This window comes from Meleagris gallopavo, chromosome 2, assembly GCF_000146605.3.
Source record: "Meleagris gallopavo isolate NT-WF06-2002-E0010 breed Aviagen turkey brand Nicholas breeding stock chromosome 2, Turkey_5.1, whole genome shotgun sequence".
Taxonomy (NCBI): Eukaryota; Metazoa; Chordata; class Aves; order Galliformes; family Phasianidae; genus Meleagris; species Meleagris gallopavo.
Genome location: NC_015012.2, coordinates 13,297,177 through 13,324,229, shown reverse-complemented (window position 1 = coordinate 13,324,229; position 27,053 = coordinate 13,297,177). Strand labels below are relative to the sequence as shown.

At 38.4% G+C, this 27,053-nt stretch overlaps 1 long non-coding RNA gene across 1 annotated transcript; it reads right to left on the bottom strand.

Annotated features, from left to right (window-relative positions):
• Positions 1–6,246: 6,246 nt before the first annotated feature.
• LOC116216290 lies at positions 6,247–11,094 on the bottom strand. The gene is made up of 2 exons (XR_004158768.1): positions 11,007–11,094; positions 6,247–7,159 (listed from the first exon to the last, which is right to left on the bottom strand). It is a non-coding gene; the product is annotated as an uncharacterized LOC116216290 (long non-coding RNA).
• Positions 11,095–27,053: the final 15,959 nt, after the last annotated feature.

Genomic DNA, 27,053 nt, shown 5'->3' with positions numbered 1-27,053 from the left:
AAAAAAAAACAGGAACATAAAAATACAACCCTATATCAACCATTCCAGTTCAGTTCAGGACCTTTGCAACTCTTTTCTACGTTTAACAGAAAAAGAAGCTGGATGCACCAGCAAATATGAACTGGAATTGACATCTGAGTGATTGCATGCACAAGGAGAACAAGATCTGAAGGCAACTGTAGAGACTGGAATCAATCCACTCAGATATTAGACTATTAATCTCCCTAAAAGACTGTCTGATCTTTGCAGGTAGCACAAGTAAGCCCCCAATCTTTTCCAGGCACACTTGTTGTTTCCTCTGCAAATGAAGAGGCCCCTTCTTTAACTTCCAGCCAGTAAAATAATACTTTTTCCAGATAATGGGACACTTTACATGAGGAAAATACTCGAGCACCCTGGACCTGTCTAAATAGCATTCCAAGTACCCCCTTCTGCTCAACACCCACTCACAGTTATTTCCAGTGTTGGTTCCATAGCATCTCAGGAGATGCTAACTCGAGAAGATTGCGTTCCTCTCTCAGCCAGCTTTCACAGTTATAACTAGATGGCAGCCAAATCCTAAGGCACAGGAATTATGAGAAATGATGTTTCAAATATGCATTCATCAGCTGTTGCCAAAATAACCACTAGCAGTAAATCCCTGCAAGGTTTTGTCTTTACTCCTCAAATATGGAAAGTGATTTATATGTGTACTGAGTAAGTACTGGTCATTGCAGCAGGAGAGTCAACTCTCCATCAACCATTATGGGAAACCAGTAAGCCGGGACTCAGAACAGTGGTTTTCAGAGTCAGATATCATTTCTCTTTGAGCCCACACAAAACACAGTGCAGATTCCAATATGACAATTTGTAAGTACATAGTTTGGCAAAAGAGGCCAAGTTGGTGACTAAGTAAATCCTGGACTAGTTCTCTCCACGGGTTTTACCATCTCATTATTTTTATGAGTTTAGACATGCCTGGTAGCTTTCTGCAGCTCTCCATGGATAATGATTTAGTCCAAACCGAAGTTGTTTTATTGCAGTTAAGGTATGATACAGTTTCAGTAGATCAGTCTTTGCAATAACCTCCTCTTCAAACACTGTGATACTGATCCAACTGCAATAAAGAGAGTTTGAGAGTCTTAAATTCACTATGAAACCTTAAGAAAAATTGGCAAAATCATTCTCTTTTGTTGGAAGCTTTCATTCTCAGGATGTCAAATGGGGGAAAAATTTCATTCTCCTCCCTCAGTTCCTGCTCTTGAGCTCTATCAGCAAATTCACATTTCGGAGAGATAGAGATCAATTCAAAGATCTATGCAAGTTTACTTCAGGACAGAATTTGCACTTTTTTATCTACAAGCTTTTTAATACATGCATTTAAGTTCACTGCTGTTAGCCTTCTTCATATTGTACCTTCCACCTTACCAAAAATTTGGTTTACAGCACAGTACGGTAGCCAGTCTGTGATGAATGCATCTTTGCCAACCAAGGCAGCATGCTTTGCCATCAAGTGTAAATTTTTGTCCTCTTAAGAAAACCAGCTGCCTTTAAACTAAGTCCCACATTTGTGTTCCTTTTCTATACCACTGGTCTGCTGCACCAGTGCTGCAGCAGAAACATCTGTTTCAATGTTAATACAAAAGTGGTGACAGCTGTTGAGCTTGTTACAACTCACGCAGCATCCTTCCAACTGCAAACTCTGTAGGTGCCCCTTATGCAGCACATCACTGTGAACAGTTACTATGTTCACTGAAGTGGTCTGTCAGCTCCTATGGATTGAGGTGGTAAGCCAGGTGAGGAAGATGCGCTTCCATGAAGAATGAGGGTTCTGGGTCTTTTTATTTCCCCACACTGGAATACATTTAGATTAGAAATCCTCAATCAAAACAGTTATTCTGCAAAAGCCAAGCAGTAGAACATCAAGATATAGCATAACGCTTCCCATCACGGCATCTTCCTCACAGACCACAGCTCAAAGAAAAGAATCCATTGGTAGTAACCAGAAAAAAACGCCAGCTAATTTCAAAAGCTTCACTCTTGGTTTTCTCTCTGACATGGTTTGGTTTGTAAGCACTCAAATTTAATTTTCTCACACAAAACTCTAAAAGTCACCAAATGTTTCTCATTTGACTCTTCACCTGCCAGTGATTGAACAGACATGGAAGCTTCTCATGTATTTGGGGGTAGGAGGGGAAGCATAACTTGTGGTTAGTTTGGTAATTACTGACCGTCTTTCCCACATCTGGCTGTCAGGACACCCTTGGTCAAAACCACACGCATCGTTTATCACCACACAGCTCCCCACCTCTCCCCCCCGCTGGTGCCACTCAGTCACCACTTCCAGGAAAGGGACCGATGGCTCTGGCTGTGCCACCCAGCTCAAACCCCTCTCCAGCCTAAAGCATCTACACCTGGGGCTCAGCCAGTCTTGTTTGGGTTGCCCAAGCATTGACCTAAGGAGAGAAGCAGATGAGTTGATGAGGAAGAGAAGAAGTTTATGCAGAAGGATTTTGCACTCCCCAAGAATGAATCCTAGCTACATGATTTCAACTCTAATCACATGTATGCATCACAATCACCCTAGTACAGTCACTTTGCTATTCTTAGTCACTTTACTAACCAGTTCTGTTAAGACTTAAATTTTCCACAAGCAAATTGCCAACTCACTTGAGCAGTGGTTGAGCCGCACACGATGTGGACTGCGATGGACAGTTTTTTCACAGCAGCTCAGACTTACAATGCTCTTCTGACTCATGCTGTCAGAAGTCAATACAAACCATACTTGCCTCAACCATCCTTCCCTTCTCCCTTACCCCAGAAATGTAAAGAGCAGAAGGTCCAAGTGCAACAAGCAGAATTCCTGTGCAAAGCTATGGAGCTGTGCAATGCCAAGCAGTGTGTGGGATGTGATCCGAGAGCATCTGCCCAAGAAGATGTGGCAACCAGCCTTTGAATTGTGAGTCTCTTCAGGAATGGGCCAGGAGCAATGCTTGCCAGTGTGATTGCTGGAGGCTAGGAGCAAAGTTGTTTAAAACATGCACAGTCTCTCAAGGCTGAAATACAGAGCTGGAACAGTACCAAGTACAGATTACTCATACATTAGTGAAGAGGAGGATATAAAGTAATCATGACCTTAAGTGACATTTATCTAGATTGGATTCAAAGCCCAGACAAAAATATTCTCATCTGTAACACTGCGTGAAACACAGGAAAGATAAACTAGACAGCAGGCCTTCCCGTCACACCTCTTCTTGCTTTTTGCAGCAAAAGGGTAACAGACCTCTGCGTGTAAATTTGCTCTCTTTTTTTTTTTTTCATTCAAAAGATAGCATATTTTCAAAGTGCTTTATAAAAATGAATAATGAAAATTACCCTACCATCATAGCTACTACTTTTTGGTACAGAACTGAAGTTGAGGTATTCAACTCCTGGTTTACGACAAGGGCAAAAATGATCTAATTACTGTAGGAGTTCTAAATAGCAATATGCTCATACCATTATTTTTGAAGAAAATAGTATTTTAGTTGGTTGATTCATTCATGTTTTGTTGTTTTTAATGTAATGGCACGACTTACTGTTATTTTTGGACATTAACTGAAATATGAAGAGAACAAAAAGCTGACTTGCTCTTGATTGAAAAGAACACATTTTTTGAAGGTAAAATAGAAAACATACATGGCTCTTCATCTCTAGTTGTCTGATCTTTCTCAAGGACAGAAGTAAATCAAACCCTCCTGTTATTTCCACTTGTAATACTAACTCTTTATAAGCCTAGCTGACGCTCCAGTGTGAGCTCTAGAAATGGCCAACTTGGAGTCAAACTGAGTTATCAGACCTGTGTTAAGTTACTAGAAAAATTAATTCTGTATCACTTTCGACAGTCCTGTTTTTTATTGTGTCATTGTACTTAACTACCTTCTGCTGGTTATGCTTTAGTGAAAAGGAAAAACGTTGAAAATTCAGAGAGTTTAGAACTTTCAGGTGCCATTTTCATATTTGCAAATGATGAGAAGGCCAAAATCTTTTTTTTTTTTTTTTTGCTTATACCAACTATCATTTAAGAGTATGAGTCTGATGCATGGCTGGTTGGTGAAGCCAACTTGTTAGGTAACAAGGCTCAGAAAGGACTCCCATACTTCTGATCTCCTCAGAGGCCACAGATGACATTCAAAATTGCTGCTGATAAATTCAGTAACCATGTTAGAGCTAACGTCAAACTCCAGTACTCAAACACCAGTAATTAATTATCAGTTCACCTGGGTATTATTTGCAAAGTAACACAATATCTTATTGTAAAAGGAGACACAGCTAACAGGGACATTATGAGTGACTTCTTAATTTTACAACCTATTTTATTTTTCAAATTACTCCTCTTGCACAGGTACCGTACAGGGGAAGTGCATTTCAGAAGCCCAGATTTTGCTTAAAAGCATTCTAACAGCAAATCTTTGAGTACATCTGGGCGGTTCTTAAGGAGCATAAATTCAATGATGTCACCTATTATTTAGCATCAGTAAAGTCATAAAAGAACGGAGCCAAAAAAGAAAAGCATTAATAATTTAAATCCCTCTACTCAACTACTGCCAGGAAGTCAAACAGCAAGGTATGCCTCCCCTGAGTAGGTGCTCCTTTGTAAAAGCACATGCAATTGCATCAACATACACATTTTACAGGGCTGGAGGCTAGGGAGAGCGCAGTTAGTACCCCATCTCCCTCCAAATTTCCTTTTCCATACAAATTATGGAAAACGTATTACATCAGACTGCCTGTGGACTTGGTATTAAAACAGAATTTGTAAGACAGCACCAATACAGAATGAAACATTCAGCTTTTCCACAGTTCTAAGAAGTGCTAGGGTTTTTTGGGCATTTTGCTTTTTAATCCTACCCACACTCTACTTTTGACAGAAAAAGTGAATACAATCATGAGCCGAGCCACCCACTGATAAGGATGGTCAAGTGTACAGAAAAGCCTCTATACAGAACTTGCATAATCTGTGGAATCCATCAAAGGATGTTGCAGTGGCTAAAAGTTTAGGTTCAAAAGGCAGCAGATTTGTCATTGCATCTTCCCATTGAGGGCGATTAAATATGACACAACATCAGCCCAATAAATCAAACTGATGGAAGACAGAAGGATATCTCAAGAAGTAATATAGTAATTACAGTTATTATCTCCTGTTATTGGTCAGTATCTGTCTGAGCTGAGTTTGTGACCAAACCTTTTGTTTTTGTTCTTGGCCATACAATTTTCCAGATGCTATACATAAGCAGAACTGCGTGCCCTACCAACAGTTTGTCTGCCCAGTCTTCAAGTCATATTAAATTCATGGCGCTGTCCCTAGTGCACTTCATACCCCTACAATATGTAAGTCATACAATCAATCACATTTAGAAACGTCCACGCAAATACACATCATATTAAATTTTACAGCTTTGTTTTGTTACAATTTCCAGGCATGAAGTATCATATACTCTCACATGGTGGCTTTAAGAAACTGCTTTAGGTAACTTAAGTTTTCAATGCAGTAAATTTTGCTGTAAAATTAATATGACTTTTTATGAGATAAATGTGTCTCCTTATCCACTCTGTCACATGCATGTATAACTTTTACCATTTTCATATGACACATTTTCTTACAATCGCAACCACTGGCTCTCCTGCTCAACAGAAATGGAGAGATGCTTCCCTTTGTGGAAAATGCTTTTTTCCAAAGCATCTCTCTTCTTTGTAAATTCACAGCTTTCTGAATATCATTATGCTGTTCTCTACCATAAGCCCATGCGCAGAGGTTTCTTGCCATTCCCAGCAGGACAGGTTATCCCTGATCACCATCACATTTGATCACTATACAGAGTTGTACTACCAACTGACACAGCACACACTTAATAAACAAAGAAAAACTTAAGACAAAATAATTCACAGGAAAAAAAAATTCTACTTCCTGTATTTCACTGCATTGTTGGTCACTTTTGTCACTGGCACGCATAGTAACACTGCACAGCAGCAAGGTTTCTAAAATTCTTTCGTCTAGATCAGCTTTTGATTTTTTCTTCCCCCAACACTTGCACTTTGAGTAAATAGAACAATATTATTGGGGAAAAAAATATATAAATATACATATATTATATATATATATATTGGTAGGAGAAAGTTTAATTTAAACGAAGATCTACTTAGGCATAGAAACACAGTTAAATGCCCAAAACTCCTCAGGGCAAATTTTTAACCATTTACTTCAGATATATATTAATAGCATTCTTCTAAACTGCATTTTTTTTTTCTTCTATTCATTAGTTCTGATGAGATCCACAAAATCTTCAATTATTTAATCATCTAGCATGTATGGAATCATTTAAAAATACGCAAAAGAGATCAGTATACAACATTTCTTCAATTTTAGTTACATTAATACCTTCTTTAATCAACAGGTATGTTTACAGACTTCTTCAGAATTAAAAGCATTTAGACTAATGAGCCTCAGCTCTAAGCACTCTGCAGAAGTGATTTTGTTATTTTTAAATAGAAGCACAATCACGGCTAGTTTTTGTAGATACCTTCAGTACTTCTATTACCTTTAAGAGATTGTTTTTGTGGTTTTTTTTTTAATCAGGCAAAACAAAAAAAAACAGAGCTCTTAAATGAACAATTTCTTAGCTATATACTCAAGGTGCTGTTTTTCCAACAACAGTACTAAACTATTTGGGGGCAGAAGGAAAGGGCTAATGTTACTCTAGTTACTGCAAAACTAGCCACTAGATTTATGTGACCTTTCTGAAAATTTTAAGTTGATAGGAAGTGACTGCAGTAGCTTCAATAGAGGTTGTCAGTTAGAAGAACACGTACAAAAGTAAAGTCTGTGTAAAAACAAAGATCAGTTACTTGATTTTATGCTTTTTCCTTTCCTGAAACTGTTCAGTTTTGTTTCTGACAGATTTTACTAGTATCGATAAGGCGGGATCCATGGATTTCTCAGCAAACTTTTTTTCATCCCATTCTTCTTTTGCTTGCTTTCCTCCATAAGATCTTGATAGTTTTCCTCCTGTCAGCAAGATTGCTCTTCCAAGGTCCTTTCTACTACTTCTGTCTTCTTGACATTTGGACTTGAAGGAACCACATTACATAACGGAGAAGTAAACATGGCCTGAAACCTCATGTCAGCAATATTACCTGAAGACTGTAAAAGAATTTTTATTTTAGGTAACATTTCCCATATATTAAGAGGGCTTTTAAATACAGTAAAATGAGCTGCTCAAATCGCTTCTCATTTTCTTTCTTACTTCAGTGTAACGTGTAAGAAACCAAATACAAAAATGTACTGAATATTTGCCTATTTCAAGGAGGCAGCAATATTCAAATGGCATAAACAAGTCAAAAAAAAAGAACAGAAGGTTAAGCCTGTCAGCTGAGCAGATAAAAATACATTAGTCCAATGAAAAAACACACAAATGATTTCTGAGATGTATATGGAAGCCTGAAGCCATGCTGTACTATCAGGTGCAAGAAGGACAGTGCAAAAAATACTCAAACAGAACGATGGTGATGAGAATATGATTGACTCCATTCAGACTGAGTTTCATTTGATAAAGCTTTCTTACCCTCTTACAAATAACTTTAGATGCATGGCGCTGATTAGAGAGACATAATGATTAGTAACTGCATAAAACATGTCAACGATAGCTTTTCATGAGAACAGCCCTATATATAAATCCTTCAAAATCAAATTTTTCTCTTTGGAATGCCTATAAAACTAGATCAGGAAACCACCTACTTTTCCTGCTCTTCTTGATTCTGATCTTTGAGCCTGAAATTACATTCCCAGGCAATTTACTACAGTCCACTGGGGGTATTCTTAAGGAAGATGTTTAACTCCGTTTTGTTGAGCCATATTTGTAGTCAGACTGGAAGTACAATCACGCCAGAGAAATGTCAAGTTACATCACTAAGTATTCTCTGGAAAAGGATGTATTTCTTGAAGAACACTTTTTCCTCTTTTAACTACTCTCCTGACCATTTCTAAATAGATTCCAAGCTTGAAATGGATTTCTAGAAGAAACTATTGCCACAAAAAAAAAAAAAATATCCAGAGGCACAGTGGCATCAGCTCAAGAACTGAACTGTTGGTTTAGCAATTCCAGAAAATTTGCAGGAAAAGAAAATCAGATTCAGATAATATTGTTACCTAACCTACACATCTTATTTTAATGCATGGTGGGGAGCAAAAAGTCTACATTACATAGGCTTCAACAATTTTGAAACCTTTTATATCTTTGCAGAACTGACTATGCTAGAGCAAAGAAAACAGGGCATGGAATACAAAATAGTAACAATTATTCTAGAATTGGCTAAGTAAATATCTTATCCTTTCTGCTATCTGCTAAAGAAGCCCCCTCAAATTATCTTCCCTCATCTTTCATTCTATGTAGAATCACAAAAGTGAAGATAGTTTACTGTTAAGCATCCAAAAGATGTGTGTTGTTGCAGATGGAGATGAATCAAGAGCCAGTATCAATGCTCTTTTCCTTTGAGGAAGGGGAGAATTAAAAAGAATTAAAAATATATATATTAGTTTCTTACTATGATCTTATGCAGCTGAAGTTGTAATTACTATCAGCACTAAACACTTTGCATTACAGTGAAATTAATTTGGTTTCAGAACTCACAAATGCATCTTAAATCTTTTTAAACATATTCTGGATGTCAATCCCTTCCTCCATTTGCAGACACATCATATGGAATATCTTGAGTTGGAAGCTATCACATTAATAAGGAATTACACTACAACTCACCCTCAAGCAGTTTAAGCTAAAAGAAAAACATTTTTCCTTACGTGAGACTTTCCTGAGACTCCACAGAAACAAACACACTAAGACCGAAAGGGACCAAGTCAAATTAAAGGTTCATAGCACTTTCAGAAGTTGTGTACATATTAATATAAAACAGAAGTGACAAGTGCTTCTCTTTTCCCTCGACAACATCTAACCAGAATCAAGCATCTGAAATACAGCATCAAGATGTACATACAGTACTTTATATCTTAGTCCACAGTACGACCGAGGAGCCACAGGAATTATGTACACAAGACGACTTTGTGCAAAGTCATGAATTTTCTCATGAATTTTGAAGTGCTAATTTGCACATACCTGCATCATGCATGGATACTCTTTGGGTACACCAGGCACAAAGAAGTTGTTCTCTTTTACCTCTCCCAAGCTGAAGCATTGCCCAGAGTAGGAACCATAAAAGAAAGTAAGACAAACCTGACAAATACACACTTGATTAGACTTCCCAGAACTTCAAGTTTTCCTTTTATAGCACTGATGCTTACACAGAATATGAAAAATGGCAGCCCTGTGTCTAACACCTCCTTACAGTCTCGCTTCTCTTCAAATGCCCCGCTTTGTCAAAAATGAACTTAAGTTACAGCCAACAAGTCAATCTAGTATGGAAGTAAATATACCACTGCAAAACACCAACAGCACAACTATGTCCTCAGTTTTTGCTCTGGTCCACCTGAGTCTGTAGCATACCCCATTGTAGGCTTTTCCAGTATAATTTAAGATCACATGACTGTCAGTTTAAGAGAACAATTTCAGTCTTTCAGGGGAATTGTGGAAGACTTATGAAAAATTACCATCATTCAGGTTATTATTGCCAGTACCCTAGACACAAAGCTGGCACAGCTACAGCCTATTTCAGAGAAGATTGTAACCCATTTTCCCCAACTGAATAAACTGGCTGTGCTTAAAAACAACCCCAGCTATGAGACAAAGGCTGTTCTGGGTAAACTTGGTGAAAGCCAGACAAAGTTATGCTGTGTAATCATGATTCAAATGTCAGCTGGATCTCAGTCAACCACTGTACTCTCCCTTTAAAACTTCTCTACGGTTAGCCACATTATACTCTTCTCTTCTTTCTCAGTAGATTATCAGTAATCCTGCAGCCAGAAGTTTCATTTTGATAACCTTTATGTTCGTAGTGGTATCCTCAAGACTTCATGCACACTAGACATCTATAATGGACAAGAAAATTTAATCATCTACAGATATGACCATTCTCTGCTAAGCCCCGCTACGACACAAAGAACTTCTTACATATGGCAGAAAAGCTGTTGGTTTGAAGATTTTTCAGACAACACTGAAATATCAAATTTTAGTATGAGAGTACCTACATATCCCTGCTAACAGAAAAACAAAAAGGTGCAAGGAGAAGTGGCATCTTTCCAACAAGTTCAGAAATAACCTACATACAACTCATCAGGAGAGCATGGCAGAAAACAGCACTGCATGACACCTTAACCTGGTACTTTCTAAGAAATGTAGATTTCCAGACTAAAATAAACATGACAATTCCACTATCTCTTTAGCATAAGATCATCACAATAATGAAAGCTTGAATAGTTCTTCACCTTCTATTAAGAAATGCTACATGTTTTAAAGACCTATCTTCAGAAATACAATTTATACTTTCCTACGGTTTTTATGTTTCATGTAGAAATACCCAAAGCTTTCCATAAATAAATAAATAAAAAAAAAATCACAGAAGCATTGTAAGTTTATTATTTCACCATTTGATTTCTTAGGCAGCCACACTATACTAGTAAAATCATGCATCAGATTAAGAGGAAACATAACTGATTGCTTACGAAAGACAGGCAATTTTAATGATGGAAACAATATTGTCTAATTGTCAATGGGGCCATTTGTATCCAGCTGGAAAAATGCTTCCAAGTCAACTAAGTTTTTTTTTTTTATGGAATACTTACAGGAACAGTTTGTTTGCTTGTTCTCAACAGCCATTCCTAGGAATTGGATAGAACAGTCTCTGATTACAGCTAGGAGAAAGATTTTCACTACCATTCCATATATCATAGTATGTATCATTTTATCAGGAATAACACCTGCAATTTTAGGCAAATGACATCTACTTTATTTCATTCTGGACATGTCACCTCTGCATTTTCTAGCTTTTGTTTCTAAAGTACGTTATTTAAAAAAGCAAAGAAGTTACCTGACTTAACCCACCTGTTTTCCTAACTTCTTCAGCAAAATATGGATTTGTGAGATCAACCTAAGTTGGACATTCATCTTCACTCATTTCTCTTAGCAGTAGCCTGTAACAATGCAGAGGATGTAGTACATAAGGTCCTTTCATATTACTGATGCTTAAAAAGAATATGAAAAATAGAGGCCCAGGAAAAAAAAAAAAATCAAGCTAAAAAAAAGATGAAACCGAACTTTTCTCATCACATGATTGACTGCATTTTTATCTTTTCAAGAGGACCATAACCCTGCTCAATATACAAGTATTTGACGTATAGCTCCTAAATATTTTGCATCCCTACTCAACATACAGCTAAGTTCCTGAACACACGCTATGAACTGAACTGTATGACCAGAATGGATTAAACCATGTCTTAAAGAAAGGAATGGAGCAAGTAAAGATAAAGCATTCTAATACGGTGGAAAGATGCCGCAATTAACAGTAAGTGTTAAAAAGTACCATCACAAAAACAAGGTATGAAACAGCAAACATGCAAAGCCATGACAAAGTAAAGGACGGATACTGTACTCGTTCACCAAAATTATGCCATGAAGAAACTCTGGTACAACCAAAGCCACAATTTAGGTTTTTTTCCCCCTCAATACTTCTTCATCTCCGAAGTCAATAGAAGTGGAATCGTTAGCCTCCCAGAAGCTGGACTATTACTTTGGGTTATTTTTCAGTAGTTTTGGGAACAAAATTACTGGTCAGGTAGCAACCTTGCAGGTTCTCTCTGAAGACCGTAAACACTGAATTAAGAAATATGTCACGACTCCAGAAGCAAAGCAAAAAAAAAAAACGACCCAAAATCACAAAGGACATTACAAGATTTCTGATTTATTTGCCTGGAAAATGGAATCATTTGATCCATCTGGCACAGAAGGGCTTGGAGGAAAATACAGTCCTTTCTTGTGGTATTTGGCAGTCTCATGAAAGGCATTAGTTTCTCCACAGATTAGAATGGCTTAGAAACTACTGTCCAGACCACTTCCTGAGAATAAGAGTATACTTAAGTGGTCAAAAGAGTTTTGATTGCAGAAGTGGAAAGGAATTGACTACTTTAGGTAGAATTATTAATGAGCCATAGAAAAGATTAATTTATACCTTATCTATTTTAAATTAATGAATTATTAATCCTTCGTAATCTTTACATACAAAGGCCACAAAAAGAGGGTAAAAAGGTATGTTAGCATACAACTAGATCATAATCAAACTAAAGGATTGCAAGTGTGATACGTATTTGTCTCTCACACTGCTGGAAGGATGATGATGGAGGGAGGCTGAGACAGAATTTTTGCTTCTCTGAACAGTTAGTTTGAAAACTTCCCAAAGTTTAACAGCTCGCAACTGTCAGTTAAGAGCTAGAGAGATACTTCTGTATATTCAGGATATCTAAATGAGCAAGTTCATCTTACATGGAACACCTTACAAAAAAAAACTAACTCGCATCTCAGTATACACACACCTGTCATTGCAGGTAGATAAAAGGAACGGCTGACCAAAATGATCCGGTAACATTAGAATTTCCTAGCCCTAAGTGTAACACATCTTACGTCAAGACTGTTTTCCTAACACAGCATAATTCCCTTAATTTAAAAAAAACCAACAAACCCTTAGCTACTAAAACATCAAGTGCAAAGAACCACAGAGCAGAGCACTCTTCTTTGTGCTGCATGAGGTAAGGCTGCTTCAGCTACAGGAAACGACAAGGACGCAATGATCTAGACCGAAACAGATTCTCCAGTAGGCTTTTCTTGTTCAGTGCAACGTATAATAACATACAGGTGGGATCTGCTGTGTACTTTGGAGGGACGTAACTGCCTACTAGCCTACCTCTGATGAAACCAAACTGCAAAGTTGCCTTTAAGCCTCGCTAAATATTCTTCCCAAAGGAAGAATTTTTAAGTCCAATAAAAAAAGCTGCCTGAAAACCTGGCAGAATGTCATCATGGGAGGCAACTGTGGTCCTCTTCCTCTTCACCTTCTAAAGAGAGCTCTGTAAGCTGGAGAAGGATGCATAGTCATTGTTGCTCAAATGAGATATGATTACAAAAACAGATGGATGCTTAAATCTAACATTCATTTTGTGCCTAGAAAAAACAGACCAAAGAAAGTTGGAACTACATCTGATTTGTTTTTGCTGGCACTGTGGTTTATGTAAAACTATAATGATTCAAGAATAACTGAATCATTCACAAAGTATGCGTTCCATAATCACGCGTAAATATTTGTGCCAAAACTCAAATTTTTAAATGAATTCAAATCTGACTTTCAATTGAAAAAAATCCTAGATTTAACTGTTGTAACCCTCTATATTAAACATATGGGCACGAAAGTGATTTTGAAGGCAATCAGAATCGGAGTTCGATAATAAGAATATTTCAACAGACAAAACTACTTTAGTTAAAGGAGTCTTAAGAGATTAACACAAAACCTATTTTGGAATTCCCAGAATTCTCTATGCGGAACATAATTAATTCTCTTGGAATTTAAATAAGCACGTTCGCTCAAGGAAAAATAAGATAATAACTAACATACTTCTTTCCCCTAAGAAACCATAATCTCAATGGTTTGTATTGCCAGAACTATAAACTACTGTTCAGCATGCAGTGACTACAGCCCATCCCCAAAATTCTCCCCTTCAGGTGTGCAGGATCTGCTCTCCAAGTGCTGCCTGAAATCAATGAAGGCATACATTGTTGCCATACATTGGACCTGTAAACAAGGTTAAGACGTTCTTCTTTGCTTTTAAAAAGGGAGAAAGCCATATCATATTAGAAGTACTAATGCACAGGGATGTGGAAGCACGTACAAACTTGTTACATCTAACACTTGAGTGGGCATGGCGGTGATGGGTTCACAGTTGAAGCAGGTATCTTAGAGGTGTTTTCCAACCTTAATGATTCTATGATATAATTCACGTCAAAGGAAAAGGAGGTAGAATACAAACAGGATTTTGAGAGCAGATTGACAGACTTAGAGCCAATAGAGGCAAGACAGCTGGGTAACAACACCAGAAACTAAACTCAGGTTTCCAAAATCTGAATGCTCTTGTCCTAAGAAATGAACTCCAAAAACTATGGGTAAAACTGATGCAGCTGGCTACATTCCAATAGCTAATATCTAGTGGAGTTATTGACTGATCTCACAGAGATGAATAAGTTAAGATTGTCAGTGAATGCTTCTGTGATTTCCAGAACCTCTGCTCTTTGAAAATACTTCAGTTTTTTCAGGGCAAGAAATGAGGAAACACTAACATATGCTGCAAAATTACAGGTACAAAACTGATATCAAACATCATAAATCACCAACGTAAACTTCACTGTGTGAGTATGCATGCTCAACTCAACATGATATGAGAGCATCTGAAACAACACGTGGGCATCCAACTGACTCTAGACAAAGTCATATTTACAAGGTTGATTTTTTTTTATTTTGCCACTGCTTTGTAAAACCAAACAATCAACCAAAAAACAAAAACAAAAAACAAAAAAACAGCCCCACAACCATTTGGCCTGACAGTGACTGGAAGTACGAGGAGTACTGATGCTCCTTTCCACCCCTTCTGCCAGCAAAAAGCCCTAGGAGCTCAGCAGGAAGTTGTAATATTGAAGGGATTCACCTAGATGAGATATAAAATAAAACTCATTTTCTAAAGTACAGTTCAATATCAAAGAGCAAACAACAACAACAAAAACAAGGGAGCCCCTCTGCTAGGGGCCCTTGGATTCCATACCTACTATGGCTCCTAAACAGTACAACTTTCTTGCAACACGTAAGATGCAGTTTTAAGAGGCAGAATGCTTCAGCAAGCTTCTTGCTTTCCCTGTGCTACCAAGTTCATTCAAAATTTTCCATTTCCTCCACTGAACATTTGCTCTAGATTCTTAACTAATATGTTATCCTTTTTTTAGTGTAAGGAATTTAATTCACATGCAACTCGCAAGGTTCCTCCTCACATGGAAGGCAAAGTGCATCCAAAAAAAATCCCATTAAACAAAATACACCAGCGCAAGAAAAGATAGGCATTATTTAAATAGTTATAAAAGGTTCTGTTATTTATACAGGCCAGAACATATTCCTAACAGTAATTGTTTCCACTGTGATTTCCAGCTTCGCTATAAAATGCTACAACAGAAGAGTCCGTGCAAAAATCTTAGAGTAACTGCCCATTTATAAGAACTCAAATGCAGCCTCAAATAGTCAGGCATACAAAGAATTAGAAGACATGAAGCAAGCAACTCCAGGTATGCAAATACTGACACACTGTGGGCACTTGAAGTAAAACACATCAATACAGCGTTGTTAGCAAGCACTTGTCCTATACTGCATGTCGGATGCCTTCTCTGAAGAGCTTTGAGAGAACACTTTGCCAGAAGTTATTGGAATCGTATAAGCACAACAGAAGCTCACAGCTATTTTAGCACAGTGCATACTTTCAAAGGCAGGCCTTATCAAGAATTAGGCAGGACACAAATCCATTCAATTCAATTGATTTCACTATATCAGCGCACGCTGGGATGAGATTTTAAAAAGGAGCATTTATACACAACAGAAGTCGCCCAAGTGAATTCAAAATAACAGCACAAGTGAGATATGCATTCCAGATGGAATTTCTTCTAAGAGAAGGGGCTGGATTGTAGCACAGCCTCAGTCTCACTATTTGCAATAGCAGATCAGGTGCTGTTCTTACACAGGCTGCAGTCCCACACCTACCAAACCAATGCAACACTTTCTGCCCCAAAACAGGCACATCACATTGTGCCAGTGTGTAATTAAACACCAAATGCTCCTATTTGCCTGACTCTAACCAAGAGGATGATATCCAGTTTCTTCTTTTCCAGATGAGTTCCACCATTTCAGCAAATTAAGTGAACTTGCAAATGAATCTAAGAAGATCCAGGGCTTGTGCGTGCTGTCAGAATGAGCTTAGGGAACAGAAAGGAGGAGGAAAGGCTGCAGAGAAAGCTTTCTCTTTTTGGATGTAGAGCATTGTTAAAATGGCTCATTACATCTCAGAAAAAGCACACACCCATAAACAAAACAATAAAAATCACCCTCAATGTGTTTTTGTTACAAAGGAAAAAAACACATTGGTTTCCAGACCTCAGAATGAGATCTGCTGGGGTGCTGTATGGTAAAATTATCTATTTAACTTTCCAGATAAAAACTGGGACATCACCAAATACAATTAAATATCCTCCAAATCTTCTTCTCAGTAGCTTTCTTTCCCACAGAAAAGTCCCACCAGAAGATCAGACTCTTTCACTTCTGTTTCCTTAAATCTTCAGCACTGTGCAAGCTGGATGAGATTTTAAAAACCATCCTCCTCCAATTTTGTGCTATGTTTCCAAATCATATTGCTTTTCATTTTTAAAAGTGGAGGCATGTTTTATGACTCCATGGCAATCATGAATTCTGTTCAAGAAATTCTATAAAGTGACAAATGTAAAAGAAAGTACAAGAAAAGCTGGCAAATTAGTAAGCTACGCAGACAAGCTAGCAGCTGAGGAACATGGTTCAGTCATATTTCTGCTATTTTCTTCATTGTAATCCATCTGGACTTCAATTTAAGGAGAAAAAAAAAGGTCAGTTTATTCTATCACTTGTATATTTTACACTGTAACCATATTAACAGGCCAATACTGCATATCCTCCAAGTTACTAAAAGGAAAACTTAAAGCCTACCTGGAACCCATTTAATCTCCATTATAAATTCTTCCTGCTTTTCTCTTTTTCTTGGATACTTTGCAAAAGTATCTCTAGTTTAACAGCAAAGCTGTGCTTCCTACAGTATCAAGTTGCATGGACAGTATAACTAGTGCCTAGAAAGGCAGACTAGTGCTGTAAGTTCACAGTGGCCTGTGGCTAAAAGTTAAGTGTGACATTGTTGTTCTTTCCACCCCTAACCATAGGATGTTGGCTGTTGGCTAGGAGCAGAAATCTTGACTGCACTTATCTTCAGCTGCTTTTCCACTTTCCTCACAGGTAGCAGAGCTCACACAGCAAGCAAAAGACAATCAGATCTTACGAGCGAGAAGGAAAAAATAAATAAGTGATTTGGTTGCTTTTTTTCCCCCTGATGTCATGTGAAATTGTAAGTAGAGCTACACTGGATGGAAACTGAAGAGGTTCTTGGGCTAAGAAATACTCCCTTGAAACTGAGTAATGAAAGGGATGCTAATTTGTATTTATGAGAGTTTTGGGTAATTTTGCCAGGAGAAATTTAAGTGGTGACAATAGTGCCATACTTTCCAATTTTGATAAAACATGTATTTCTTTTGTAAAAACTAATAGCTTTAAAACAAATGTGCAACATTGCCCTCAAAAAGTCTTAAGAGCCTTTTCACTCTATAAGCAAATAAAGAACACTTGACAACTGCTGTAAGAAAAGGGAAATGAGGCTGAATACATTCTCAAAGTTTGCTCAGAGTTAAAATGACCTTGCTGCTAGCTTTCAAGTATCACACAGCATGGTCCAACATGAGGAGCCACTTTGTGATGGATATTAAGGCAGTAATGATTTCTGCCAATAGATTTTTCAAAGGCTTTTTTGAAGAAAGAAAAAACAGCCACAACAAAATGTCCGGATGCATTAACGGTTGCATCTTACATCCAGGCTTTTATATTGCTTTCAGGTCAGGGTAGTCTAACCATTTCAGAGGTACGCACCTGAGGCAGTTCTTAAAACTCCTGTGGCAAACAGGTGAGTGTAGCTGCTGCAAACCTTGAAGCATCTTGCTTCATGAGAGGTGATTGGGCATCGCCACAGCAATGCTGCTGAGCCAGCCAGACACAAGTGAGATGAACACACTCCAATCACAGTTGGCTCCTGTTGACTCTTCTGAGTAGCGACACACCGGCCTGCACCAGCACACAGAGGCATCCTTCAGTTTTAAGTTACTGGACAGCCTCGAGAGCTTGTATGAATGTTTAGATCAGTTAACCCTCGTTACTGGGTTTCCAGTACCAGCAGCATCAGTTACACCAAGCTTGTGATGCTTCACAAAAAGAAACAACTAGGTTGTGCTGCTTTTGCTCTACCCCATGACATTCTGCCAAAGCTTGGTTAAGTCCTTGCACAGTAACTCCTCTCCCTGGCTTATTTCCTTAGGAAACATTTTTTCCTTAGGAAACATTTGAGCAATACACCAGCGCTAACTCAATAGCCTACTGAGAAGTCAGATCCTTGTTAGTACTGAAGCAGTAACAATGCAGCAAAGGCCAAATTATCTACACAGTAGTAAAGAACTCGACCCAAGTTATATAATCAATGGACATATAGATAGTATGGTATATCCAGGAACTTAGCTAACGTAATTGTTACATTGGAGTAAGGAAAGAAAGTCACTCACCCTATCCTGGGCTCGCAAGATGGACTCCAGTGGAGCGAATCTCCAGAGAGATCCTTCCCTACTGGCAGTCAGCTCTTAAATGATTCTAGGAGAGGTGCAGCCGGGCTCCACCCCTTCCGGCAGCACAGGTGAATTGCCTTCACCTGTGCTCCCATGGCTGACTCATTGCTCGCCTCAGGTGATTAATCAGAGGTTCAGGCTGTGATTCAGCAGCCCCATACACAAGTAAAGTCCTATTCAAGGCATTTTATAAATACTCACCAGATTCAGAAACAATATTGCGTGTCTTATCTTCTGCTTATTAGTCTTCTGTAACAGTTTCAGTTCACACATTCTTAAGAATACTGTTCATTTTTCAAACAACATGGAAGACTGTACAGCCACATTAAAATATTAAAGACACATTCACATTTATCTAACTAAGCAAGTGAGCAAATTAATTTCAAGACCGTAAAATCAAAGCTTATTAAATCCTTTTATTTACCATTACTCACTGAAAGTTAGATCAGCAGCAGAATTAAGCCAGCAATTCCTTCTTCCAACAATTGCACTTTCTCTATACATGTGCCTCTCCAGCACTGGTGCTGCAGCATGAACTGGCTGCCTTTGTTGAATTTTGTATGAGAAACCCCATAATACAGGAGACTGCTCCCTGCTCAAAGTCCTGGTGAGGAGAGATAGCTTTATACAGAACACCCTGCACATAACGATACCACACCAGGAGCAACTTATCAGAAATATACTGATGAAACTGGTCACAGAGTCAAGTATCTGCATGGCAGTAAAACTGAAGATATTATCATCCTCGCAAAAGATAAAAAAAAAAGATAAAAAAATGTAGGCATAATCACCATACTGCTTAATTTAAAAATGTTATTTAAAGTGCCATTAACTAGGTAAGTGGTGTTCATAGTCAAAACAGCAACTATGGCCTTGATATTGATGCACACCACAAAGGTTTTCTGAGCAGAACAAACATATCCACGTAACAGAAGAATGAGTAGAAATGTAGGAGATACTCTGTACTATGAAATACTCATACCAGATGACTGAAATACTTGACATTACAAAAATATTATACAGCACTAATAACATTCATGACATTCTAACTCAAAAAATTCCACAGAAAGATTACAATAAGGCAACCAAAAACTGTTTATAAAGTGTTTCAATAAACAAACAAAAAAAAAGTGGAAAACCTTTTTTCATTCCTATCACACTCTTACATTCCCATTCAAACAGCTGACACTGATTTTTCTCTTTTGTCCATAGTGCCACACAATTCTGCTGGGTGGCATCCTGGCTTGCATCACACAGCCCAGTGGATAACATGTCAGGAACACATTAAAGATATGGCAACATAATTCCTCTGTTAATAACTTACTTCTGAGAACAACTATTAGAAACTAAACAATTCCAGGTCTAAAATCTATTGCACGATAAAGTAACTTTAGGTCAATCTCTCTTCCTTCTCATAAAAATACAAATTGAATAAAGAAAACAGAAATGCTTTTCTCTGCATCTATTGCTCCTACTACACCTTATTAAGCATCACTGGGAAAAAAAAATATCTCATGGAGGTGCAGCTTATAAATATACTTTTCCTGTAAGATGAGAAACAGACAGACATTTATCCTGCCAAGACAATGCCAAGCCGAGCTTGCTGTCAAGATTTCCCAACTCCATTACAAGAAAAATCTGTCATGCTCTTTTGTGCTCTTCAGAAACGTCTTTGATTACAAAAACCCACTTTAATGCAGTGTAAACCAATTTTAACATGTTTAAAAGACCCAATTAAGGCTTAATGACATGTTTTTTCCTAGCCCTTCATACTATACATAAGATCAGTTAAGAGCAGATGAACTTTAGAGTGAAAGCAAGTGAGGTAATTAAGGAATTCACACCATTCAGAGAAGACTCATGATGCCAGACGAAATTCTTTCTGTATGCTTAAGAACTTATGAGAATCATCAAGCAATTAAAATCTGCTGCCTCTACAGTCTTCGATAATAAAATTCCCTTAAGTATTTTCTGCAGCTCATCTTTGCCTTCACTATGTAAAATTCACAGGCAAAGCTTAAGTGAATCAGAAATCTCACGGCAGTTTTCTCCATTAATTAACTACCACAACCTCTAGAAAAAAATCAGTCAAATGTATAATGAAAAGCATCTTTTCTTTAAAAGAATTATCGTATCAGCAATAAAGAAAAGGAATAATCATTTTGCTTAACTGTGATCTTGCAACCTGAAATCACTCCAATTATAACCATTACACCTGGCTTAACTTTTAGTTGCATCAGGTAGATTTTGCATGACAAATGAGTAAAAAACAGGAAGCTCTTTCAAAGCTGTCTCACTAATTAATCTTCTAAGTAATCTGACCTCCAAATCAGTTGATACACTTCTTCAGTTGTACAGCATAGAATCATAGACTCATAGAATCCTTAGAGTTGGAAGGGACCTTTAAATGTCACCCAGTCCAACTTCCCTGCAATGAACAGGGACACCACAGCTGGCTCAGAGCCCCAACCAGCCTTGCCTTGAAAGTCTCCAGGGACAGGGCATCAATCACATCTCTGAGCAGCCTGTTCCAGTGCCTCACCACCCTCATCTAACCTAAATCTACCCTCTTGAAGCCATTTCCCCTTGTTCTGTCACCACAGACCATGCTGATGAGTCTGTCCCCTCCTTTCCTGTAGCTCCCCTTTAGATACTGAAAGGCTGTTCTCAGGTCTCCCTGGACCCTTCTCTTCTCGAGGCTGAACAGCCCCAGCTCTCTCAGCCTGTCCTTGTAGGAGAGGTTTTCCATCCCTTGGATCATTTTTGTGGCCTTCCTCTGGGCACGCTCCAGCAAGTCCATGTCTCTCCTGTACAGAGGACTACACATCTGGATGCAAAAGCAGAAGTGTTTCCTTTATCTTCATAAAGAATTTGGCCATTTGGTCATACGAGTGATATTACCTTATTTGGAGAATCAGAAATAAGTCAACATAATTAATCTCATCTGTGGCTTTAGAGACACTGTAGAAACTTCAACATGTGTTTTCTTACTATGTACACAAAACACTGGAAAACTTTCTGAAGTCTGTATTTAACCCCCGTCCCCCTCCAGAAAAAAAGAAATGAAAGGGGAAAAATTAAATGAGGGACTCTACAGCTTTCATGTTATCAGGCCTGATTCAAATTTTTTTCGTCATCTGTCAGCATTCTATCAACAACCCATTTATTTCCTAATTGAAAAAGAGTGAATCAAAGATACCATCACGCTCACCAACACCTTTAGGTCACCATACAAAAGAGCAAGCATATGCCCCTTTCAGAGATGCTTAGCTCTGGAGGAAGAGTAAGTTATTTTCATAGGAGAACCTGACCATAGCTTTCCAGTAATCAGGATAATATTGTCACTGTAAAGGGAGATGTTTAAAGTATTTTCTGATGACGTGGAATTTGTACATTAAACTAAAAGCACTGTAGCTAATGACTTCGTGAACCACACTTATTAATGAAGGTACCTCACTACTGCCCTTCCTTCTTCACAAGGTAAAGCCAGGTAAGTTTGAACATCCATGTCAAGATGTTCCTTTTTTAAAAATTCTGCTAAGCGACATTACTCTTTCATGATCTGTTTCATCCCATGTGATATCTACCTTAAAAACAGGAAAGCCACTTGAAGTGCATTGTGCTAAAATTAAACATTTTAAGATAGATTTTTTAGAGGAAAATTAAATACACTTTCTGTTTAAGAAACAATGCAAAGCCGTTACTAACGTACTCCACAACAATACCTAAAACAACCATTTATTAAAATCCATTCAATCACAACTTTAATTTCTTCCACCAAAAAAAAAAGAAAAATAAAAAAGAAAATAAAAAATAAAAAAAAAAGACAGGAGTTTTAGCTACATGAGAGAGTGAAGAAGTCTCCTTTTGCACTGAAGGATTCTGTAACATCAGGTCACAGAACACTAAGTCTCCATAGGTGGAATTTTCCTTGTGGCAGCAGATAGTGGTACTGAAGCAGCAGCCACCAACTTCTCCCCTCTCCTCCAGCACAAACTCATTCCTGGAATCATGAGTGGATTGCAACAGGGACAATAAAAGCGTTTGCACAACGGCACCTTGAAGATTAGACATGTCTGACAAATGATCCCACAGAAATTACTTACTTCTCAACTAATCACTTCTCCAATCTGGCTTCATTTCATGGCCAGAAGAATGTTTTGGCTGTCACATTAGACAGAGCAAGAACGGATTGCTACAAGGAGGGGAAGCAACAGCTTAAGCCTGACACCACCACCAAAAAGGCTCTTATTGAACTACGCCCAAATATTCGTTTCCAGCAAATTACAAGATTTAATTGTGGATAACAAAGTGAGTTCATGTGCAACTTTAACAGAGGTATAATGAGGTCAAAATGTAGTATTCAATTTGTAACCAAGAAGCTGAATCTCTTAAAAAAAAAAAAAGAACAACAAAACTTGAGCTTATTTATGGAGTCACAACTTGCGATTGTGTAACATGCTTACATCCTGTAGCATGTTTGATGTCTCTATTTTGAAATGGTGAAGATAAGCAGAAAGGTTTTCCCCACTACTTTTGTCATTTATAAGCTGACAATAAAACTAAACAAATTAGAAAAACATTGTTAACATTATGAAAACATTGTAGAGACAGCTTTGATGTTCCATTGCAGCAGATGGGAAGTACTTTGGCTTACACACGGATACATTCACTTCTGAGGCTACATCTTCTGGCTTAGCATCACATGTAACGTTATCTGGAGTAAATCTTACAGGCAGATAAAACATGCTGTTATACAAATACAGGGGGAAATCTCATAGTATAAACAGCCTGAATTATTCACAAATATGGAACGTGCACAAAAGAATGTTACAATATAGAGTCAGAAAGTCTGAAGAGGAAACAAAAAAAACCCACTACACGAGAAACTACTTGAGGTTGCATGGTTGCTTTTTTTGTTTGTTCTGGGGTTGTTTTTGCTTTTTTTTTTTTTGTCAAGTGTAATACGATGAATATTATTCAACATTAAAATGTAATGAAGTGGAAAAATCAGAAAAAGCACCTGGGAATTTCAAACAGCTGTCTGCTGTAGAACGTTATCTTTCTATGGTTAGAAGCACGAAAAGTTTCACGTTCATTCAGCATGGAACTTATCTATCATGGTTTCCAAGTGTGCCCATAGCATGGCCTCCAGGAGGCAAAGCCAGCTTCTGTCAGATCTCCATGTGATTTAGTAACATCTCCTCTGCTCAGACTAGAAGACTTTTTCATAATGAACTTTATGAACAAAGCACAACCATAATTTTAAATTCTTTCCTTCCCAAACGTGACTTTTGAAATATTAGAGCTTCCAGCTCATTCATAGGGACAAGCACAGTGATTTATTGCAGCTTGAGAACAGCAGCAGCTATATTCTTACCCTGTGGTAAGCAACTCAGGAAAAAAGGAAAAAACCCTACTTCTAGACCCTTGGCTGAGAAAATTCACAAGAGCGGTACGTAGTTCTGCATTCTCAACCAGCATCTTATAACTTCACTTAATTTTACCAGTAGGTCGAAGGTGCAACCAGAATATTTTCCCTGAGAATGTTGCCCCGTGCAGTGATGCACTCAAACTTTCCATTTCCACATAAAAATACTCCAGGAATAAATAAACAATAAACACTATATTCCCAATACCTTGACAATTCAATGCATGCTGAATTTATTAAAAAAAAAAAATCTCATTTTGGTTGCAAAATATACAATGAATATTGTTTAGCCCATATTATTTTTAAACAGTTTTAAACTAGCAGCCTCTCCTCCCCCAAGGATACATGAGAAAGCTGCCATTAGATTCACTTCGAGTCAACAAAAGAACTACTTTCAAATTCCAAACTGCATTTCTTGTAAATTTTACCAGCTGCTTCAGAAGAATCACATTCTACGTCTGCATAGAAGGATTTCAGTCACTTCAACTGATGCTCCTTCAGTTTTCCTTATAAAGCCTGCAAAAGCAGAAAGCAGCACCAAGTGAGCTGGCTTAAACAAGTTTTCATCTGCAAACTGTTTTAATTCTACTCATTCAAAATGTGTGCCTCTGAAACACTCTCCCCATCTTTCATTAAGACTAGATGTTAAACAGCATGAAACCCTAACTATCTATTCAGTTTCACTCAAAAGACCAGTTCACACAGTTTGAGTAATGGAGGTGGTGGTCAGTGCTGTTTAACAGTGTTTTCCACTCACACAGCTATGATACTAGGACTGAAATTATTACATTCTGATTGTTTTTTTAATTACTAGCAGTGCTCAAATCACTCGAACGTGTGATGTAACAGCAACTCTATCTGACTCTGCCTCCTACAGGCACTGGGAGGTTAGAGTCCCTGCACAGGGCATGCAGATGGCATCTTCACATGCATCTAAGCAGGCCACAGAAAGTAACATCTAATATTTCCCATCAAAAGTGTCTGAGCTTATTTAGGTGAGCTGACCACCTGCCATCTTAACTCTTGGCGAGGATGATGAAAGAGTGTTTCCATATATAAATAAAGTTGCCTGTTAGGAGCGTGGCACTAGCTGCAAGGCTGTAAGATCCTCAAGCTGGATAAAGACAGCATAGTAGTGATAAATAAGAAAGTGATATGGCTGAGGAAGGGCATCAGGATACTAACTGTGGTTGCACAGGCGGTGGTTTTGTCATTGACGGTGACAGCAAAATGCCCCAAAAAACCCCAAAAGAGGTTGATAAGTGAATGGCTCAGTGGAAAGACGAAGGAGACAAATCACAAGGCTGAGGTCCTGGCCTGTGAATTTAAAGGTATGCACACAGGTATCACTCTGCAATATCTGGATTTCCAATAGCTATAACTATTCCAGCATATCCCACTGAGTTGTAAATCCAAAGCTTTGAGGCACCTCAGTGCACACAGTGAAGCTGACTTCAGCACAGACTAAGTTCATCATACAATTCCCTAATGCAACAGAGAATTTTTCAAGATATTTATGTTTGTTTTAGAAGTATCCAGATTGCTCAAATATAGGGCAGTCCAGGGGGATGCATTATACAAAACTGGCTCCAGTTCGACTGCTAAACATCTGGAAATTCTAGAAAAATATTAAAGCAAAATTTCTTAAGTTCCATATAGAAAAGACTTGCAAGCAGAACAAAAGAAAGAAAACAAAAGACATGCCTGAAGAAGCCTGGACTGTGGTAGTCCTGATGAGCTCAGCCTGCCAGGGCTGCTGCTGGCAGCATTCAAGAAATCTCCGCCAGGGAATTCTTGAGCTAAATTATGGTTCCTGTTGGCTACACAGATAAAAATATAAGGAGTGAACAACTAAGGGTTTTCCTACATGAATGGCAATTTATAGAGAAAAATGCTTTATTAAGCTCTCTATGCATTCACACTTTTTTTACGTAACAAGATTTTTGAAGTCTCTTATCAGCAAGGGTCTTTTTTTTTTAATCTTTATCATAATGCATATATTACACACATTGACATTGAACCAGGGTAAGCTCTAAGACATTCCCCAAAAAAGCTATGGGAGACTCCAACAAATGAAGTTCTGTAACAAATAGCTAATCAGTATCTTCACTGAGAACTGGACTTGTATCCCTGATTTGAAGATTAAGTTAATATGTCTTTCTCTGTGCTATTCTCTGGAAAACCAGCTCTGGAGGTCCTTACTGTTCTTCCTCTTCCAATCTCTCTCTTTCTCAAACTCCAAAGGATAAATCCACAAAAACAACAGTAAGAAAATAAATTTCAACTCCAGTAACATTCTGTACACCAGTTAAGTAAAATTCTCACCAAGCCTTTTACAATACATTGATTTTAGAGGAAAATGATAAAGGGATCAATCGTATAAACTTTAATACCCTCTTAACTTTAGGAAAAGACAAAGGAATAAACAGGCTGACGGTTAAAAACTAGAATGCTTTAGGACAGGTTAACAGGAACCATAACTTAACCCATTTTACTACAGCCCTCTTCAAAGAGAACGTAAAGCAATGGAAAGTGCAACAGTGACAGCAGAGCTGCGATGTCCCAGGCTGCGGCAAGTAAAGACTTGTTCAAACACAACAGCTGGGGGCACAGGAATAAAGAAACCACTCACCTTTAGGAAGCCTCATGCACCCAGGGATCTCCAGAGATCCCCTTGCCTCCACTGCCAACCGTTAAATGAGGCCTGGAAGGGGTGGATCCTGGTTCCAGCCCTTCTGGTCACTCAGGTACACGGCATGGGCCTGAGCTCCCCTGGGTTGGCCCTGCCTTCCCACCAGGTGCTCCATCACTGCTTCAGGCTGTGACTCGATTTCATTATCACTTGCATTCTGTACTCAGTAAGGTCAAAAACCCATTATAAAGAACACTTTCACAAACTGTCCTGCCAATGAAGGCTGACAACGAACTGACAGGAGCACACGCCCGGTGTTACTCCACGGTAACTTTTCGCACACAGAACAATTTCACCTCGTCTCCACGAGCGGCATCTCCCATCAATGTGTCCCCGCTGGAAGCAGTTCAGCTAATTCACCGCCACGCTCCGAGCTCGTTTCTACATTCCCTTCGCCCCCAGCTAGGTAAGGCCCTACATTGCTTTTCTCCCCCCTTCCCACGCGGCGGAAGACCGGCGGCTGCGAGCGGCCCGCGCGTGCGCAGAATGC